Source organism: Gossypium hirsutum, chromosome D09 (genome assembly GCF_007990345.1).
Source record: "Gossypium hirsutum isolate 1008001.06 chromosome D09, Gossypium_hirsutum_v2.1, whole genome shotgun sequence".
Lineage (NCBI taxonomy): Eukaryota > Viridiplantae > Streptophyta > Magnoliopsida > Malvales > Malvaceae > Gossypium > Gossypium hirsutum.
Window position 1 is genome coordinate 14,812,758 of NC_053445.1, and position 22,633 is coordinate 14,835,390.

Below are 22,633 nucleotides of genomic sequence, written 5' to 3' on the forward strand. Positions count from 1 at the left end.
TATCCCTAGAGTTGTCAAAGTTCGACTGGGGAAAGATATCAGTGTTTAATGAGGAGAAGAAATCAGATTTAAGTTGAGTACACGTCGTCATGTCGTGATGTGACATATTGCCTCGACGGGATGTCATTCTTCGCGTCTTCGAGACATTGTTGTCGTGTCATTGTGACGTCGGCTCTATTTCATCCAAAATGCGAGGCACACTCCACAAATCTTCACCTTGATTCATATTTCTGAAAATGCCTTCTTTCTCGAACCCTGTTATGGCCTTAACTTGGTCTTTGCTGAATACTTACCATGTCTAAGCAGTGCTTGAACTTGGAAATTGGAAGATTTTTTGCATCATGCCTGTTGGGTTGATCAGATAAGTGTAGCTAAGGCTACCACTTATCACTTTGTCACTTGATCAGATAAGTGTAGCTAAGGCTACCACTTATCACTTTGTCAGTTGATCAGATAAGTGTAGCTAAAGCTAACACTTATCACTTTGTCACTTGATCAGATAAGTGTAGCTAAAGCTACCACTTACCACTTTGTCTCTTGATCATATAAGTGTAGTACTTATCACTTTGTCACTTGATCAGATAAGTGTAGCTAAAGCTACCACTTATCACTTTGTCTCTTGATCAGATAAGTGTAGCACTTATCACTTTGTCACTTGATCAGATAAGTCTAGCTAAAGCTACCACTTATCACTTTATCTCTTGATCAGAAGTACTCAAATCTGGCGTTCCGCTTAATTTGATCATTTGTTTGATTTTTGCATTTTTATTTTACTCTCATTTCAACACTAAATACATTTCATCATACATTATATAATTCATGAAATTAACATTTAACCATTAAATTTCAGCCATATAAACTTACTATTTCATTATCTTTCCACACTTGTTTCTATGCATATCACACAATATATAAGCATATCATTCAACCATAGTTGCAAGCTAGTGTATTTAAACATAACTCTTTTTGGAACTAACCACACGATAAACCATTTCAATGCATAACTTATAAATTTAGCGTGGCATAATCTAGCCACCACTTGGCCAGAGCCTAAGCATATACACCAAATATGTTAGCCAAATACACATATAGCATAAGCATTATAAGCATGGATGAGCATAACATTTATTCATGTATCAAGCTTACCAACATGTGTTAGTTCATAAACCATTCATGAAATTATTTCATGCCAAATCATATACCGAATATACCATACACACATACTATGAAACTTTATTTTCACACATGAGCTTAAACCATGACCAATAATGCACAAATATAAGCATCATTTCTATTTCATCGTTTATCAATTATAATCAAGCATATGGCCAATTATACACAAATCATTCATATATTTCCCAATTTTCCTCCTCCTCCTCTCTATTCCACATCCTTAATATGTATAACACACTTAAAAAACATTAGCTATAATTTTACTATTCACTCACATATATATTCAAAGTTGTTTATCCGAGTCAGAGTCACTAAATTATTTTTATCCGGAGCTACAGAGCTCCAAATTAAGATCTATTAATTTTCCCTGAAACTAGACTCACATATCTTCTTACCATAAAATTTTCAGAATTTTTGGTTTAGCCAAATAGTACAGTTTATTCTTTAAAGTTTCCCCTGTTTCGCTATCTGACAGTTCCGACCACTCTTCACTAAAAATGAATTATCTAATTTTACAGAATTTGGATGATGTTTCCGTTTATTTCCTTTGAAAATAGACTCATTAAGGATTCTAAGCATATAAATTATAACTCATAAATATTTTTATTCAATTTTTGATTATTTTCCAAAGTCAGAACAGGGGAACCCCAAATCATTCTGACATTGTCTCACAAAATTTATTACATCTCATGATTTACAATTCCATTGCTTACACCGTTTCTTCTATGAGAAACTAGATCAATAAGCTTATTTTATTCACCCTCTAATTCAATTCTCACAATTTTTGGTGATTTTTCAAAGTTATACTACTGCTGCTGTCCAAAACTGCTTTTGTGCAAAATGTTGATTTCCATTTTACCCCAAATTTTACAATTTATACAATTCGGTCCTTTCTCAATTAACCCCTCAATTAATCTAATTTTCTCAATTAATACTTTACCTAGACATTATAAGTTGTTTCACAACTATTGAAATTCAGAATTTTCACATATAACTCTATCTTCAAACTCTTTTACTATCAGGTCCCAAACATTCACTTTCTATTCAATTCTTTCAATAAAATCAGCATATGAACAATTTAAAGCTCTAATTCCATGCTAAATCATCATATAATTCCAGCTCATATTCATAGCAACTTTCAACTTCTTTCATAGAATCAAAAACTAATGAATTCAACAAGTGGGGCCTAGTTGTAAAAGTCACAAAAACACCAAAATTTCAAGAAATAATCAAGAATTGAACTTACCTGTAGTAAAAATAGGAAGAACCAGCTTAAGGAAACCCTTCTATTGTGTTTTTGCTGATGAGAATGCAGAAAAATAAAGAGAAATCTAGATAATTCCACTTTGGTCCTAACTTTATTAAGTAAATTTTGCAATATTCTAATTTTGCCCTTAATTCTCCTTACTTTGTTGCTGATTTCATGCCTTTGCCATCCCAAATAGACCTTGGGTCTATTTGCCTTTGAAGCCCTCTTCCTTTTATCACTTAAGCTATTTAATCATTTCCCATAATTTTGCATTTGTTACAATTTAGTCCTTTTTATTCAATTAATTATCGAAACTTTAAAATTTCTTAACGAAACTTTAATACTAACTTTTTAACACTCCATAAAATCTCTGAGGTCTCGATTCCCTATTTTTTATTCTAATTATTTTAATATTTATTTCTAGTGCACTATTCACTATTTCAAAAATTTTCCTAATTTCACATTTAACTTATACTCACTAAATTAATAATATTTTCTACTCATTTGTCGAATTTAGTGATCTCGAATCACCATTCTGACACCTCTGAAAATTCAGGCCATTACATTTTTTTTCCTCATCGGATTTGTCGTCCAAAAACCACTGTTCCATCTAGACCCAAAATCGGGTCAATTGTTTTCTATGCCAATCTAGTGAACATGAACATCTCATTGAGCAACCACCTCCAGAACTGTAACACACCTAGGTACCAAATTCACAATTGACCCTAGTTACTTATTCAGCTTACCTCTATTTTATTTAATTTCCCTCCAAACTTAATGCACCATTCACTAACAGATTTAATCCAATTAATTTACTACCCAAAACATTTCTATAAATTATCATCACAAGAGATCTTTTATTAAATGAATGACAAATCAAAAAATGTTTTATACAACGTACCCATCTACTAAAATTAATTATATGTGCAATATTCAGCAAGTTGAATTTTTACTTAATTATACATTCACACCCTGAGGTGTAGCCTCTAAGGGTGCCCCTTTTTATGTATGATACTGCTTCGATGAAACCCGCATGGATCCTGTGAGGTCTAGCTTGGTCCCTTCTCACAGATCCATAACAACTTTTAAACCTACATGCAAGCCAAAACGCTCATAAGTTCTCTTGAACTTAGTGAGACTCTATACAACAGTGTTCATAACTGACTTTTGAGGTTTCGAGAGGTAAATAACCAATGCACAAAATTAAACTCCCTGTGTATCATAGGAGATTCTGCAATTTGTCTGGCACAGACGACGCCCATACGTTCTTCTTGAATTGATCGGTGGCGAACATGTCAGCGGATTTAGATGTAATTATCCTTTTTCTGATACTCCATTTGAGACTTGACATTACCTGCCTTCATCTTCAAACGTTCATTTTACATTGTTGGTTTGACATATCAAAAGACAACCATGCAAGTGGATATACGGAGTGTCGAATACCTTTGGCAAACCTGCAAGTATTTCACCACAATGGCAGATTCTTTCCCTATCCTTTCATTCCACCTCGAACTCGATATCATCTTACTGTATTATCTTGACATTTACCTTCTTATAAATTAGCTCGTGCAATATACCCTTCCAGAGGAAAACCCGTTTACCCACATCCTCTTATGAGACCATCGATTATAAGATTTGGCGGATATTTAAACACTATGCTTTCCTTATGGAGTTACACTTGTAATATAAACCCATTACTCTCCCCCTTCATTTATTTATCCTATTGCTGATTCAAAATGGGTAAGTCCAATTCATGTTGTCCCTAAGAAAGAAGGAACCACAATAGTTACCAACGAGGAAGGGTTAGAAATTCCTACAAGAGTACAGAATGGTTGGCGGGTTTGCATAGACTATAGGAAGCTGAACAAAGCCACTAAGAAAGACCACTATCCTCTCCCATTCATGGATCAGATGTTAGAAAGGCTAGCTAGTCGCTCACATTTTTGTTTCTTAGATGGCTATTCAGGTTATTTACAGGTACCCATCGCACCTGAGGATCAAGAGAAGACCACTTTCACTTGCCCGTGTGGAACTTATGCCTTCAAGAGAATGCCTTTCGAATTGTGCAATGCACCAGCCATGTTTCAAAGGGGTATAACAACCATTTTTTCAGATTTTATTTCACATTTAATGGAGGTGTTTATGGATGACTTTACTGTTTATGGTGACTCATTTGATCAGTGCTTGCATCATCTTGTGTTAGTGCTTAGGCGTTGCATTGATAATAATCTGATATTGAAATTTGAGAAATGTCATCTCATGGTTGAGAAAGGTGTAGTGTTGGGGCATGTCATCTCAGCTAGAGGTTTAGAAGTTGACCAAGCCAAAGTTGAGGTGATTAAAAACTTACCCTATCTGAGCACTGTGAAAGGAATTCGATCTTTCTTAGGGCATGTAGGTTTCTACCGTAGGTTCATCAAGAATTTTTCGCAAATATCTTCATCTTTATATGCATTGTTAGGTAAGGATGTCACATTCGAATTTAATGAGAATTGTAAAAAATCTTTTGATGAATTGAAACTGAAATTGATCACGACACCTATCATTCAAGGACCAAATTATGCATTACCCTTCGAGATTCTATTCGATGCTAGTGATAGGGCTGTTGGTGTGGCACTGGGACAAAGAAACGGTAGGGAGCCTTATATTATTAGGTATGCTAGTGAGCTATTAAACCCAGCTCAATGCAATTACACTACAACCAAGAAAGAGCTCTATGCCATAGTCTTTGCCTTAGAGAAATTTAGAGCATATTTGTTAGGAGTCAAAGTCATTGTATCTTCTGATCATAGTGCTCTTAAATATTTGTTGCATAAAAAAGAAGCCAAGCCTAGATTGATTAGGTGGATTTTGCTTTTGCAAGAATTCGACCTAGAAATTAAAGATAAGAAGGGTAAAGAAAACCTTGTGGCTGATCATTTGAGTAGGATAGAAACTGGGGACGTGAGGAGTGAGTCGAGTGATCTATTTCCCGATGAGAGACTTTATAGTGTGTCTAGTGCTTTACCATGGTATGTCGACATAGTGAACTACTTAGTGACTAAAGAGTTCCCCACGAATACACCTAGGCACTTGAAAGAAAAAATTAGAAGTCAAGCCCAATTTTACTTATGGGATGAGCCATACCTTTGGATTTTGTAATGACCAAATAATTAGGCGTTGTGTCGATGATAGTGAGATTGAATCCGTGCTTAATTTTTGTCATTCTCGAGAGGGTGAAGGACATTTTGGACCTAAGAGAACAACTCATAAGATACTTGAGTGTGGGTTATTTTGGCCGAGTATTCATAAAGACTCCTACGCATTTTGTAAAAATTGTGCATCATGTCAAAGAACCGGTAACTTAAGTAGTAAAAATCAAATTCCATTACATAATTTCTATATTTTTGATATATTTGACATGTGGGGTATTGATTTTATAGGGCCTTTCCCTTCTTCTTTCGATTATTTATACATTCTTGTTTATGTTGATTACTTGTCGAAATGGGTAGAAGCATTTCCAACTAGGACTGAGACCAACATCTTAAATAGATATGGAGTACCAAGGGCTATAATTAGTGACAAGGGAACCCATTTCATTAATCGAACCTTTAGAGCCTTATTTGCATAATATGGTGTCACCCACAAGGTATCGACAGCATATCACCCTCAAACCAATGGGCAAGCCAAGAGTAGCAACAAGGAAATTAAGGGAATTTTAGAGAAGATTATCAAGCCTAATAGGAAAGATTGGAGCCAAAGGTTAGATGAAGCATTGTGGGTTGTTCGAACAGCTTAGAAAACGCCAATAGGGATGTCTCCTTATAGGGTTTTTTTTGGGAAGGCATGCCATCTTCCCGTAGAGCTAGAACATAGGTCATTTTAGGCTGTTAAGCAATGCAATTTGGACTATAGTTTGGTAGGGGAAAACACAAGTTGAAGCTGTAAGAGTTGGAAGAGTTGCACTTAGAGGCATATGGCAATTCGGTCATCTACTAAGGTAATTCAAAAGCATTTCGTGACTCAAATCTGATTTGTAAAGAATTTAAGGTGGGGGAGAGGGTACTACTATTTAATCCTAAGCTTAAATTTATTCCCGCTAAGTTAAAATCAAGGTGGCGACCGTTTATAATAACTAAAGTACATCATTATGGGGCAATCGAAATTAGGAGCCTCGATAATAATAAAATTTTCAAGCTGAATGGTCACAGGTTGAAACATTTCCATGAAGGGGAGCAAGCAGCTTGGTTGGAAGAGATCAATCTTGAGGATCCGTGAGGAATTACAATGTCGAGCCAAAAACTTCAAACAAAGGCGCTAGTGGGAGGCAACCCGCTCATTTAGAGAAGTTTTTCTTTTATCTTTTACGTTCTTATTGTTCCTTTCCATTAGTAATTTTTGATTTTCTTTTGCATTAGGGACAATGCAAACATTAAGTATGGGGGAGAATCATTTCATTGATTTTCTAAAATATTTGATGTTTGTATTTAGCGAATTTCATGAATAAAATTTTATTAAATTTCCTTAAAAAATATAAATAATTAATAATTAATTAATAAATAATGAAAATGTATTTTACGAATTCATGTTAATTTTGATTGTTGTATGTCAATTGGTTGGGTTCAATTTTGTTTTCAATTGACTGATTTTGGTTCAAAAATAAAAAAGAAAAAAAAACGAAAAAAATCCCATGTTTAATTTTGTACTTTAAAATTGGAGTTGGATCAAAATTAGTCTGCTTAATTGATCAATCATGTGGTCCTTGTGAGGAATTTGAGCCTAGAGAGTAAAGTTGGGTCGTCTATGCCAACTTGAGAGGTTATTATTTATTCATGTATGATTATTATCATCGATTGTCAATTACTCTAGAACTTGCTTTAGATCTTATTAAGTTGAGTGATACATTTGATTCACATTAATATGATTTAAGAGGCATTAGGAAGAAAGCCATGATTACTTATAAAAGCCGACCTTGACACTATCTCCAATTAGTTGGCCAATTTGAAGCCTTAATTCCCAATTTTTATTGATTTGTCTCTAGAAATTGAACCAAGCTTAAATTAACTCACCTTCTCTAAGCTAGTTAATTTTGTTTGGAAGTTCATCTTGATTTCGACATACGGTTGGCCGATTGAAGTGCTACCTGGAGCAGTTTTTAGCTGAAACTTAGGGGCTAATTTGCAATGTAAAGGAAAAAAAAGGAAAAAAATCAGTGAGTTGTAGCCTCTCTATTAAACAAAATAAAGGAAGCAATATTGACGCAAAACTGACGAATCCGGTGGCTGGAAATAGAAACGATGAAGGGCTAATTGAATCCGTCATCCGTACTTGGAGAAGAGAACAGAAAAGAAAAAGAAGAGAGAATGATGACTTCCAAATTATGAATTTTACTAGATTAAGATAACTAGCTCCACCATGCAAATAAATCCCTCCCATCCTTAAACATTACCTTGGCCTCATTACAACCCTTGGCCTAAATCATATTTATGGAATTTTATGTGTTATGTTATAAGATAAGGTGGACAACCAAGCCTATGGTGGTTAATGACTGTCGATTTCAATTTGAGAGCAGCATACTAGCCTAAACACAATAAGTAAGGTGAGTAAACACTCCGGTGAGGATTGATCAAGGAAGTATTCTTAAATTTTGATTAGTTTCGAATTTGTTTTGAACTAGTATGTATATATTCTTGTGAATTCAAAGCAGATTTTCTTTTCTTTGATAAACCAAAATTCAGGATTGATGATTCCAAAATTCATCCCATTAATGAAAGATACAACAACTCTTGATTCGACTTGATTTCTCGAAATTTGGCATGATTCTTTTTGTCTTGATTCTCGACTCTTTGGAATTGCTCGAGGACGATCAATAGTTTAAGTATGGGGGAGTTTGTTAAGTTCAATTTTGAGCTTAACTTATTCAAATAAATTGCCTTAATTATTGATGAATTCTTGATCAAATGATTTTTAATTAGCCTAATTTACTTTCAGTACATTCCATGCCTTGATAATTTATTTTCATTCCAATTTAACAATTTAATGTTATTTTTGAGCCATGGTGTAAGACAGGGACATTTGGATGTTTCGAATGGACTGAATTTGGAATCTAATTTTCATAAATGAAGCTGTTGGATAAGGATCATCATATGCTGGTTTTGAAAATCAAATTGACGTGGTCAAACTGCAAAATTGAAGTGACCAAATATACCGCAAAAGAACTTGAGACCAAGGGCAAGATTCGGTCCAACTTGGAGGTGCAGTAGGCCGAAACGGTGAGACAAGTCAGCAAGGGGATCAGATTTAATTCTGAATGAAATTTCTTTTTTTTCTCTAGCTACGACCGATTCAACCTTGAGAAGTTAAGTAGGAGTGAAAGTTTAATTGAGTTGAGCTACTATTATGCGATAAGCAAGCAAAAATCAAGGAGCAGATGGGATTTTGATTTACCCGATTGGAAGCTAATTTTGTTCCATAAAAAGAGGAGAAGAAGCAGCAGGTCGGAGGCAGGAAATTTTGCAAGGATAGTTCGGGTTACTCAATTCAGGAATTCCTCTAATTGAACCAGCAAGTGGCGAACAAGCAGCTGGAAAGCAGTGCAAAAAATTTGGCTAGTCGAGAGAAGGAAAGCTCGACAATTAGTGTAGTATTTCTATACAATAGTGGTTCGAAATTCATGATCTTTTCAATTAATTCTTGTTCTGTTTTTCTTGCTATGAGTGGCTGAATTATTCATGCTTACTTAGACACTAATGAAGCCAAGTACAAGTTGATTCAAAGACATATTTTGTTCTGAATTCAAATTTGGTATTCCTTAATTGTTTGTTCTTATTGTTCAAGGAATTTTTCTAAACCAATTAGATTGATCACCTAGTTAATTTAGGAATTTTCTTACAATCATCTAAGTACAAATTGAGTAATCAAATTTCTTAATTAAGCTTAGATTTGGTGATGACTAATTGGCCAGCATCTAATTAAAGCAACTACGGATTTAATTTTAGAAGCAGCTGGAGGATTTTCTATGGTTAATGCTAGGCAAAGCCTCTAAAATACTAAATGCACCTTTAATTAGTCAGTGAAAAGATAATTGAGGGTAGATTTTCAGTTATGAACGTTCTCTAATTGGATTAAAATTACTAGAGATTGGAAGTCGCTTCGTAAGTGATTTTTTCAACCTTGCTGCTAAATTAGTCTATTAGGATGATTTAAGGTCGCGAATGACTTGTGCTTGGTGGATTAAGGAGTCAAAAACTAATTCTCTCTATTTGATTAATAAATTCAAGCATTCCTAATTTGAATTTACTTTCGTCCATTAGTTTAGTTTTTTTGTCATTGAAACAAGAACACCCCCTTTTTTTCTTGTATGCGTGTGTGTGGTTTAAATTAGTTTAATTTCAATTCTCCCCAAATAGATTTAACACGAGCTTCTTCATGGGACGATTACCTATTTACCCTATATTACCAGTTAATATTGGTTTAGTAGCGGATTTAATTCAGTGGAAGTAACGATAGCTACCAAAAATGAAGTTAAGAATTTTCAGAACCTTTTTAGAGATTTTGCATGTTTTTGGAAAACTGATTTTTTAGCTAAAAATACAAACTTTAACTCATGAGTTTGGTAATACTACGTAGCTGCCAGGAGGATGGAAGCATGATCGTTTCCAAACATGCGTATAGAGTAGAAATCCTGCACAAAGTATATGAAGAGCCAGTGTCCTCAAGTATATAGGTTAGGATGTAATATAGCTATAATGGAGTAGATGAGTACTCCGAGGATCGTACCCAAGGGAGGAGAGCATTAAGTTAATTCTAACCTAAGCACAAATAGATCTAATAAGTACTTTTAGATAAATTATATTACGATGAAATAAAAAGAGAAGTTTTTACGATTTTCAATAATAAAAATAAAAAGAAAAGAAATAAAGAATAATGAGAAATTAAATAATAGAATCTGTAAAATCTGAGTATGGGTGATTAGCTTGCTTCGGTAATCATAATCAACTATCGCTTCGGGTTTTCTTATTCAATCAACTAGTTGATACCCCGGTAGGATGTTTCGATCTTCCACTAGAATAAGAGTCGGCAAGAACTACTTATCTCTCGACCTCACAGCCCAGACTGGTTCAAGGTTAAGGTATTCATGGATTGGCCATACCATTTTTGGGTTAATTTCTACCTTAATGGCTTCCTAGGGTTTAGGTTCTTCCTTTCTTAAATAGATGATCCACTAAGAGAACCTTGCGTAGTTAATTAATCATACCTCCACTCGCTAATACCCCACTGTAGGATTCGTTCCTCATGGATCTCATAAACAATATAGGCTTGATATATAGAATAGACATGAACAATGATTCAAGAATATAAGGTTTAAAAGAAGCTTGATTTTTATTAGAATAGATCATTGAATCCTCATAGCGTTTGATCATATTTCACAAGTTTGATTTCTTCCACAAAACAAAGAACAAAAAGTAAAATAAGCTTAAAGCCTAAGAAAAGAGAAAAACTAAAGACTAAAACTAGGAAGAAAGTTATACAATATGAAAGTTGTCTATAAGATGTGTTAAATGAGTCTATTTATTGACTTTAGAGTGGTTGTTGTTCTTAACCTTAAGTTAGCTGTCGTCGTCGAGGTTAATATTTTATTGTGCAGGCCAAAACGCCCTTGGCTCATAATTATTTACCATACAGAGGTGATGTCACGACACACTAGGTACTTGTGTCGCAACATCCAGGGCAGTATGCTTCGTCTTCAGGGGTGTGTTGTGACATCCTCAGGCTGTGTTGCGATAACGAAGGCATTCTTGAAATTTTTTTATTCTACTGCCTATGTTGCGACATCCAACTCTCCATGTTGCAACATAGCGACCAGTATCGAGTTAGCATGCCTTCTAATGGTCTCTTACATGCTCACAAAGTATATTAGCTCACCCTTAGGCCTCATTCGATCTCTAAGGTAAAAAAAATACTAAAATTACACATGTAAAACCCCAAACCTGACCTAGACGTTATGGTCGAATCTGATGTGTCACATTGAAGTGTCTTTCGAAAATTTAACTCATTGGTAAAATTTTATTTCTAAACTTAAAATAATCCCCTTTATTAATTAATTAACAAATCAACTAGACAAAATGTTTGTCTTGTCATCTGATATTGTTTTAATAAGTTGGTCAAAAATCGCGAAACCTTTTTAAATTCTATTGTTTAAAACTCTTGTCTTTGAAATCAGTAATTATTTTTAAAAAAAAAGTCGTATTCTCCTATCTACCAGTTTAAAATATGTAAGTAAAAGCCCAATTAAAAATTTAAATCAACTCAAAGGCCTTATTACAAAAACAAAACCCAACTTATAATTTAAATTAAAATAAAAGCAAGCGTGAACAACAACAGTCATTAGGCCACCTCCGAGTCTCTCGCAGCACTGAATTGCCTAAGGCTGAGGATTACCTTCACAGTTAGAAGGAGAGGGTGAGTTTACGAAACTCAGCTTGTAATCCCCTAACAGTCAATCAGTAATCATGCAGTATCAGTCTGGGCCTGAGCCCTGTACAGTAACAGTACAGTGTGGACCTTAGCCCAATACAGGAATAAGTACAGTGCAATAATGCAACCCATCCCAATCCAGCCAACACACCACTCCTTACCACCAACACACCATGTGGGGATAAAATCGACCCACCCAGCCAACACACCAATATTGTAGCAAAGCTGCCAGTAATTGAATCCTAGCGAAGCTACCAGTAATAGTATGTATGGCAAAGCCACCAGTACAGTATACTTCCCTCATATCAGTATCCCAACCCCATGTAGTATGTCATGTCATAAATCATACGTGTATGCAGAACGTCATACTTAGTAACAGTCATATATATATCATAGAACAAATCAGTCATACATAACATAAGGCTATAATGACCATTTCATCTCCTAGGGGTATAACAATCATTTTACCCTATGGGGGTATTTCGATCATTTTACCCTTTAGGGGTATTTCGGTCATTTTACCCTTTGGGGGTATTTCGGTCATTGCCCATGAATTGCAAGTTAGGCTTACCACTCGAGCGATCGCACACCCGTGTGGTCTCAAATGCCGTATTTATGACTTTTCAGCTTTTCACTGATCTACGGTTGCAGTGGGGCGATTATACACCTGATTGTGAAAACGCACCAAGATCCATGAGCACCCAAAATCTACATTCATACAAGTTTTCCATTAGTCGCTAAACAATAGGGTTAAACTTCGTTTACATCCTTAACCAAAACTAAATTAACACTTGCCTTCCCTGTCAAAAGTGGCGTAGCCTACCTATACCACTGACGATGGTTGACTAGAATATTCTTAACGGATATCTGCATTGCAAATAGATTTATTAGACAAGATTGCTTAATCATGTGGTTTAAATGCACTTCATGATAACCTACAGAAATACATCAAGCATTAGGCCTACCCCTAGAATGCTAGCCCATATACCTGCCTTAGATCAAGAGAAGAGAGAAAGGTTTCGACGACTTGATATTACTTGATACTCCCTCAATCCTCGAGGAGTTCAAATCGACAGAAAAGAGTGATATACAGTTGAACCACAGACAATAAAGGGGAATAGCTCTCAATCAAAAAGAAAATAATAGGAAGTAGAGATCAAAGACAGAAAGAAAAGGTTATTCGGTCAAGGAAGAAGAGGAGAAGAGAAAGAGATTCAGTCCACAAAGAAGAGATGAGGAGCAAAGAGAAGGGAAATGTAGTAACAAGAGAAAAGGGACGAGAAGAGTGTATTTGACAGAGGGCAATCACAATTATTTGGCCAACACACAAAAAGAAAAAGAGATGAGCAGAAAAAGATATCAAACACACTCGAGAGAAACACCAAGTCTTAGCAAAATTTGACATCCAAAAGCGAAAAGATAAGAACGAGAAACTGACCGAAACCAAAACTGACAGAAGCATAAGAACTCTAGCTAGAGTTTTCCCAAAACGGCACAACTCTCCTCACAAACAACTCTTTGATTTTCTCCTAAAATCTCTCCCCTTATCCCTCCTTGAATCACTCCACCAATTTCTCCTCCAACTCCCCCAACAACTCCACTCAAACTTCATTCAAACTCCCCTTAGCTGTGTTTCAGTCCAACTCCACTACCTACACAGCTCTAGCAGCAAATTAAATATTCTACTGCACAACCCAAGACTTGAACCTCAGACTTCAAAGTTACACAACACGCCACCTTGCCATTTGACCACAAGCTCTTTTTGTGACATAAAACCAACACTATTATTTATAAGGCCTATAAGCCAATGTCCAGTTTCATGCAAGAGAAAAACTAAAAATTCTGAAAAGCTAGGACTTGAACCCAGGCTTCTCAAACACTCCCAAACACACCCAAATCACTTAACCACTAAAGCAAACAAGTAGTTGTGTCAAAACATGCAAAAATTAAAAACTTAGATTTTTGGGGCGTTACAACACAATTTACTAAATTTAGATAAAATTACAAAAACTAAACTAAAACTTAATAAAAGTGATCGTATTAAAGCTCCTAAAGTGCAAAAACTAGTTTAAATTGCTACACCGAGTTACAGTAGATCAAAGCATTGGTGTTTGGAAAAGCTAAGCTGGTGAGGCAAAGAAGTATCAGACGAGTTTCTGTACTCCATCCCAGGAATGTTGTATGACTAGCAAGTTCTGTGATGATGTAGGAACTTTATTGATTGTGAATTCTAAGCGTTCATAAGGTTGGGTAGGGTTATGAGTGTCTTCCAGTGTGTCAATATGAAAGAAATGGTTATGATTTTATGCCTGAAAAGTAGCGTACCCCATGAAAATATTTTATGCATGCATGTATTGCTTGTTATTGGCAATGGAGTACAGAGGGGAAAGTTTAATGGGTTAGACAAAGTTAGGACTGGGAAATGGTGTTTCATATACCGCCATACAGTGTTGTCGGGTGTAAACTGATATGTTCTAAGCTTTGGGCCTTACGAAGGGGACACTATGATGTTCGAGCATCAAAGTATAGAATTGGTGAAATAGAGGTATGGGCGTATAAATAGGGAAATGGAATTTTGTTATGATACTAACGTATGGTGCTGCTGAGTGCAAATCATGATGTGTGAAGCTTCGGGCCTTCCCAGGGGGAGAAACTTCAGTATTCGAGCATCAAGGTAAAAATCTGGATAGAAATAATATCGACTAGTTCTTTGGGGCGACACCGTGACGATGATATTTAGGTTATAGATAGTGGTCAGCAGGTTCTATGGGGCAACACCATGACGGTGATAAGTTCCTTTGGGACGACACCTAAAAGAGGTTTAGGGTGTAATACCATAGCTCAAATATGGAAACCAATGGAGTCCGTCAGGACACTAAACACGGGGTAGTCCATCAGGACATTAAACACAGGGTAGTTCACTAGGACATTAAACACAAGTCGATTAGGATGTGAAATATGGATTCATAAGGTGTAAGGCCCTAGCTTAGCCAATAAAGCACAAAAAGTCTGCCAAGATACTTATTTTGAGGATATGTAAAGTAAGACCATAGCTCAGCTATGGAAATGCATGACAAATCGCCAGAACTAAAGATACAAGGTATTCCGTTAGGACAATAAACAAAGGGTAGATTGTAAAGATAGAAATCATGGAAAGTCACGTGATCTAGAAAAATGGTCTGGAAGAAAAATATAAGTATTGACAAAACGATAGTGAGCCAGCAGATTATTAAAGAACTCATCGACTAAGGCAAATGAAATAAAAAAAGGAAACAATACGCCAAAACATTAGTTAGAGATACGGAAAAGGAAGTACCAATAATGCTTGGTGTAAAGATAAACAGGAGAAGATGTAATCGGGGATCATAGTTAAGGATCCGCCATTAAGGACAGCCAGAGGGCGCTTAATGAAACTTGGATGAGAAAGTGAGAGAGATATCCAAAAAGAGTATTCTAGTGACAAATATGTCGTGAGTATAATCATATTAGAGCTAGCTCTATAGGGAACTATCACGTAAAAGAAATGGTAAAGTCAAACAATTGCTCAATTAAAAATCTGGTAGAAATTGCAGGCTCAAGCAATCTAAAGCAGACATACATGATCCACCTTAGAAGCAAGGTAACACAAATAAAGTGAATTATAAAGAAGTAATCTAATAATATTTCAACCCGAATGTAAGGTAGAAGTAGGTAGGATGTAATAGGGTTAAGTTTTTCAGAATGACACAGATTTGTATTAGTAGTCTTAGTAGTGGACTATCAGCGAATACGCTAGTAAACTATGAGATAAGAGAATCAGTAGAACGGATGCCATGTAATGAAAGTGTATTTAGGAAAGTGTAGTGTGTAGAAAGGCGAGGATCCACAAGTATAATGGAAGGTCTAGGATCGCCACAGTGTGATGGTTGGTTATAAACTTGATCAAATATTGGTCGTTAGGCAATCGATCCTCCAAGAAGGAAATATGAAAATTGTCTCAGAGTCTGCCACTTCGGATGAAGCATAAACTTCTAAGCCCAACATGAAGTAGCGTAATTTCCCCTTTCAGTTGAAACCTCAACAAGATGGGGTTTAGTTGTTTCGTATATATGTGAAGAAACTTGCTAAGTTTTTTAAACTTATAAGATTTGGTTTCATACTTGCAGGACTATGTGGGGGATTAAGGAACTCGATGAAGGACTAAGCCTGATCGTGTTAGATCTAAGATCATCGTTAGTATGGTGTCATGCACATAGTAAGGGGATACCTTTAGAGGCTTCACCTTAGGGTCGAACATATTGTATCTAAACAGTTTTCTCTAGAGTTGAAAATTTTGAGCCAAAAACTTTTTATTAAATTTTACGTTTTCTATTGTAATGAGTATTTATTGTAACTTAAATAAATTAGTCTTTAGAATTATTAAGTTTAAAAATATGTGGTCAGGAAAGATCTTGTTTAGTGTGACACTTCACACCCGAATTTGGTGATCGGATTAGGTGTAGGTGTTGCACCCATGTAGAGCTTTCCTCGGCTTTCTCTTTTTCAGAGAAATGAAAGACTATGGTGCCAAAAAAAAGAAATAAATAAAAAATATAGAGAATTCTATCTCCAGAAAAATCCTTCTCACACATATAAGTAACTATTCACAGACGGCTACCAAGGCCCCAAATAACCATCCACCACTAATCATCTTGTCTCCCCAGTTCCAACTTAACTGAACCAGAATTGAAACCTAATTATTTACCATTCAGCCATTAAAGTTTCTACATTTCTCAGTAGGGTCTACTGAACTTACTATATTTTTCAATTGACTCTTAACTCTTCCTTAATTTCTAGACCTTAATGAAAATCGAGTGTGACAACTCCCCCACATTTAAAGAAAATTTCGTCCTCAAAATTTCTTTTTATAACCAGGATCAGATGCGAACTTAGAGTAATATTCTTTTCGTCAATGACCCCTATTATCTTGGGGGTAGATGCCTTTACTCTTCCCTAATTCTTTAGCGTTGTTTAGTCTTTCATAGATTCACCATAAACCCACTCCGCTCGATTGGAAAATCCATCTATACTAAACTTGATGTGAAAAGCTTGCATGTTGACATATCCATAGTTATCCTGATGGAAAACCATGGCTTGCACTCTAAACCAGATAGTAGCCCATCATAATACTACATCGCAGACTCTCTATTGAAAAATACCAATTGGAGGGTACTTGTTAGACAACTAGCTCTGGTGGATATTTTCACTTTTTTGGATATCGAGGGGTTTAAGAAAAACTCTCCCTTTAGCTAACAGGTGCTGAATACAAATTTGAGGACTTGAACAGTTTATTACAAAATTTGAAAACTTCTCGTAGACAATTGGCTATATATATCGAGATGTAGAGAAGGGAAATCCTTACATCTAAAATCATTCCTCCCTAAAAATTACTTGCCGATTAATTTTCTTTCTAAATCCCTAAGTTTCCCTCCTTTGCCTTCTCCATTTTTTTTGTTCGAGTCTTGCTTCCCTTCTTCCTTGAAGAACTTCTCAGTTTTTCCTAGGTAATCTTTTAATCTTCTCTCTTTATTTCATTTCACCAAAAATGGTTAAGGTTAAAGATAGTCAGTAGGAGAGGGAAGAAATTGGTGTGATCATAGTTGGAGGGGTCTTGGGCGTAGTCTTACATTGGGTGATGGGGCTGGACCCAACAATCGAGAGGTAAGTGCCCTAGGGGAGACTCCTTTCTTCTAGTGCCCAATGACCAAAGACGAGCTGGTCAAATATATAGGTGTTAGAGGAGTACAATTTCCCAATTTTACCTATGTCTTTAGCATAGTTCATGGTGAGTGTCAACTGAGGGATAGTTCTGATGGTATCATTCTTCCCCTTTATCTTTTTGAGGTTGGGTTTCACCTCTTGCTGCACCTATTCTTCTATACTGTGCTAAATGAATATGGAATTGTACTGGGACAAACTCACAAGGCTATCTTGGTCGACTCTGATTGCTTACTTCATTGACTGTAGTGTGAAAAATGAGCCACCCAACCTTGGTGTATTCCAATAGACCTATCAATTGAAGGTTACCACTCGAAGTGGCTCTGTTGGGATGGCACACTTTAGTACTCACCAAAGACGTGAGCCAATAGTTAAGAACTAGGCCTCAAACTCCATCTCAACAGGAATAAATTTATCCAGGTAAGGAGTAGGCTAAGAGGTGGTTTTAGCTTCTGGACACAATGGTTTGTCCCCCGAGAGTCCATCTGTATCCACACATAACCACTCGATAATGAGTCTACTAAGGACAAGTTCAATCACCTGAAGTTGGGCCATTCATTGGTGCTAGAGGAGCTCATCACCATTAGAAACATCTTCCGCTTCTGTTTAGAGAATCAAAGCCCTAATGGCTATAGGCCCACGGATCTTGTAGCTAGGGCAGGTCCCCAGGTAGTACCATCTGTCGAAAAGGTGTTGCCCTACAGCGCCACTGATGATTTGGCCGCCATTTTGGTAGGAAGGAAAGATAAACCCCACATCTCGTGTACACCGTTTGCAAGCTATGTGTACAATTTTGGTCTTCCTCACCAATAGTTGTCATAGGTGAGTCTTCTGGTAGGGACTTGATTCCTTGTAAGGTTGACACTCATTTTACTACTACAGGCTCTACTCATTCCTCAACCCCAACCCAATCGTCTCAGCCCGACAATATGGATGTGGAGGCATTAATAGAGAGGGCGCAAGAGGTCATTGTAGTAAATCATGCAATGGCGCAAGTGGGAAATAGTAGCCTCGTAGCCTCTCAGCCATAAGAGGCTAAGTGCTGAAAAGAGCTCGTAGAACAATAAGGAGAGTAGTGTCTGTCATAGATGAGGCAAGGAATTAGTCAACTTAGAGATGGAAACTACTCTACTAGTCATCCCTTCTCAACCCGAAGAACAATAAGAGTCCACCACGCCGGTGGACTTAACTCCAATTGCTCAACCCCTTTCTGAAGAACCCACACTCAGCACTATCCGTTCTGTACCATTATCATCTCCCATTGTTTCAATGCCAAATCATTCTTCCTTTGGTGGGGTATCTACTTTATTTCCATGGAGAGACCCTCTCAATGCTGGTCAGTACCCTTTTTCTCCTCTTGATGTCACCTAAAGATATGAGAGAAGTCTACCTCAAGAGTTGAGAGACTATGCTTTCCCTTCTTCTTCTGAAGCCAGTAAACTAACTTTACTAGAATCGGTAGATTCTTACCAAGTAATGGTGGAAGAATACAAACTTCTTGGTTGGGTCGTCCGTAGGCACTACAGTGGAAGTGAAACTAAACAGGCTGAGCTCAAAAAGGCTCTTAATTCTAGTGAACAAGCACTAGCCCAACTTTTTCAAACCCATGAGGTCACAGTCCGCTAGAACCAGAATCTCACCAAATCTATCTCCAGCTGGAAGACTAAATACAACTACATAAAGAAGGAATCTAAAAAGAGAATACGCTAGGTGGAGAGCCAAACCAATTCCTTATAGGAACATCATTTGGCAGACTTAAAGAGGATAAAAAGGAAAATAACGAAGCCATGGAATGTTTGTAACACTCTAGTTCTAGCGGGTACAAGGATTGGCGACTAGTCCTAAGGTATTATGACTGATAGAATGGTATTCACCCAGGTACGTTTTGGGCGTATAGAGTGGGTGGATACAATTATGTGTTTAAGTTAATGAAAACGCCATGTCAGATTGCTATGTCAATTGGAATAAGATAGTGACCAAGTAGAATGGCATTGAGAGTTTGAGTTCACGTCAGAAGTATAATGTGCCTTTAATCGTGGTACTATGCAAGGTAAACTAGTTAGGAACCAACTGAATGTGAAACGAAATAGTTAAAAGATAAAGGGGTACTCAAGTAGGTTTCCTGGAAGTTGTGGACTTTTGAATAAGGAAATACAGAAAAATGTGACACTTGTCATGTTCCAATAGATATTCTTAATAGATATTCAAGATTTGGATAAAAGAGTTCTCTTTTCCTTCTTCTAGAATATTATTATTTGGGGCTGGAGAAGCAAAAAGGTATTTCTTTGATTTGAAAATGAAATCCTAGAAAATATCAATGATTTTCCATGTCAAGGTAAGTTTTCTGACTTCATATGTTCTGAGAGATTAAGCCTGTAGGAATGCATGAATCGTAAGATGAAGAAGTAAGGCTTTATATGTGGGTTACTTGCGTTAGAGATGATGACAAGGTTATTTGAATGAGTTTTAATGGTGTTCATATATTTTATGAGTTGTGGTTGTTGCGGTTTCTGGTTTGATGATGAATCTAGAGTCCTAGCTATAGTTAATGGTTGTCAGGTGAGTCCCTAAGTAGACTCATGTGTATATATATTGGTTTATTATAGATGCTTTAGTGAATAATTGTATGAACTATTCTAACGTGTAGGTTTGTGCAAGCGTACACAGTCGTTATCAAGTAATAAGTGAGTAAAAAGGTTATCGCCTCCACAGGGACTGTGTATGTTAATCAATTAATTGCAAAAATTAAAGTTTTACAAATTGGTGATAAGAATACAATATTTTGGGTGATGGATGATTAAACTAAATTAAATTATCTATATGCAAGATGATCCCTAATGCAATTCTAATCTAAGTATGATAATTGACTAAAATGTATGAGATGAATTTAGCAACAACAACATAAGCTTCAACAATCAATAACATGAATAGGCTAGAATAATTACATCATTCAACTAAATTCATTTTTCTCATGTTTAATAGTGTTCAAAAAATATTCCATGGAAACCCGATCTTTCATGAGTTTGAAACCAAATTAAGTCCTTTTGGAATCTTTTGCTTAGTAAAACATGCATTTTACTGATCATATTAAACTAAGGCTTTCTTAGAATTCATGTGAAGTAACAGGGATGGGTTAGGTTTGAAACAATTTAATCACATAAACCTAAAAACTATGCAAGATAATATAGATCGTTAAAGTTATTATGAACCTCTAATTTAGACAAGTTAGGATCTAAATTAAGCATGCACTTTTCAATTATTGTGTCCATTAGCCGTCGTCTGGCTAGGATCACTTAGCTAATTCCAATGCACCCAATCACGTATGAATGAAATACATGCATGAATATTACTGAAAACATGAATGACTGAGGCACAAACGCTATAAACATGATTTAAAAAAATTTCATTGAATTGATGTAATCATCCTAGCTAAATAGATTTAAGCTACCATTGTTGATGGCAAGATAACAAAGCACATTCCAAACATGCTTGAAATCAAAGTAACAAGTAAAGGAAGAATAAACTCTATTCGAATTAACAACTTTGCGAACTCCGATTGAAGAAGTTTTTGGAAGGGCGAAAATGTGCAAGTGTACACAATCGTTATCAAGTAATAAAGTGACAAGTAAATGTCCAGTTATTGTACCCACAAGGACTGTGAAAGAAAAATATTTATAAAATGTAAATCAAACACTTTGGTGATGGGAATTTTTTTTAAGAAGTGATTTTAAAAACTAAAAACTAAATATTCATATTAAGCCATTTTAATTAGAACAACAAAAACAAATAAAAAATTATCCATATTCATAATCACAACATAAACAAGAAAATTAAAGAGAAAGGAACTAGAAAGCAAATCCAGTAGTTCTCTGAAGCCAGACTAATGTGCTACTCTTCTTCTCTGCTCATTCTGTTGAACCAAGGCCTCTACGAACAATTGAATGATGTTATTCCAAGGTGGAAATCGACAAGGGAAATGGATAAGAAAAAGGGGAAAACAAAGAAGAGAAAGTAAGTGAAAGAGAGAGATGTGTGGGAAATAAAGGTGGTGGTATGTAAACTGACAAAGGGAAGGCGTTCAACAACAATTCTTAGAACAAATTAACAATAAAATATTCTAAGTCCTAATGTCATGTAAAGTTAATAACAATTAATAAATAATATAAGGTATATTATTGTATTATTTCGTATTACTTTATTTATTGAAATAAAATCTCTTTATTAAAATATGATAAAATTTAAAACAATTTTAATTCTATACAAAGTTGATAATAATTAATATATATTATAATAAATATAATTATATATTAGTTATTATCATCTTATTTATTAAAATCTAAATTAAAAACTCTTATTTTAGCTTCCTTTAAAGATATTTACAAAAAGAGATAGCTAAATCCAATATTTACAAAAAGAACAACCAAATTTTGCAAATAATTCAATTAAGTACCTAAACTTAAAGAAAATTTGAAAATTAAGCTGCAATTAAAACTTGGATCAAAATTGACCCTTTCATTTGAAAAACTAAAAATTTATTTTTCCATTTAGGGAATAATTTCTCAAAAGATTATGTTAAAATCAATTCCAAGAAAAGATTGGAGGGCTTACAAGTGGTTCCGCTTAAGTTCCAATCTCCTAAACATAATTTATTTTAACATACTAATCCCGAAAAATATACCCTAAATCATTTATTTAAAAGAAAACGAGAAAAAATAAGTATCTGATAAAATGAAATAGACTTTATTCGGCTCAATTTTATCTCGCCAATAATGTTTTAAGCTCTGAGCATTAACTTACCTGGAAAATCTTGGTGAATACTAAATGGACTAGGCGAAAGTGATTTCAAGGTACTTGGAAAATCTCTTTAATCTCTCTTTGAATAGCTTGACATTTTCATATGAGAAAGTTTGAAATTCGTCTAACTCGTTAAGTTGAAGCATTCGTTTCTCTTTGGTAAGCTTGGGATCCACATTGAGTTGTTGGAGATCCTAGTAAGCTTTATGTTCTAACTCCAAGGGC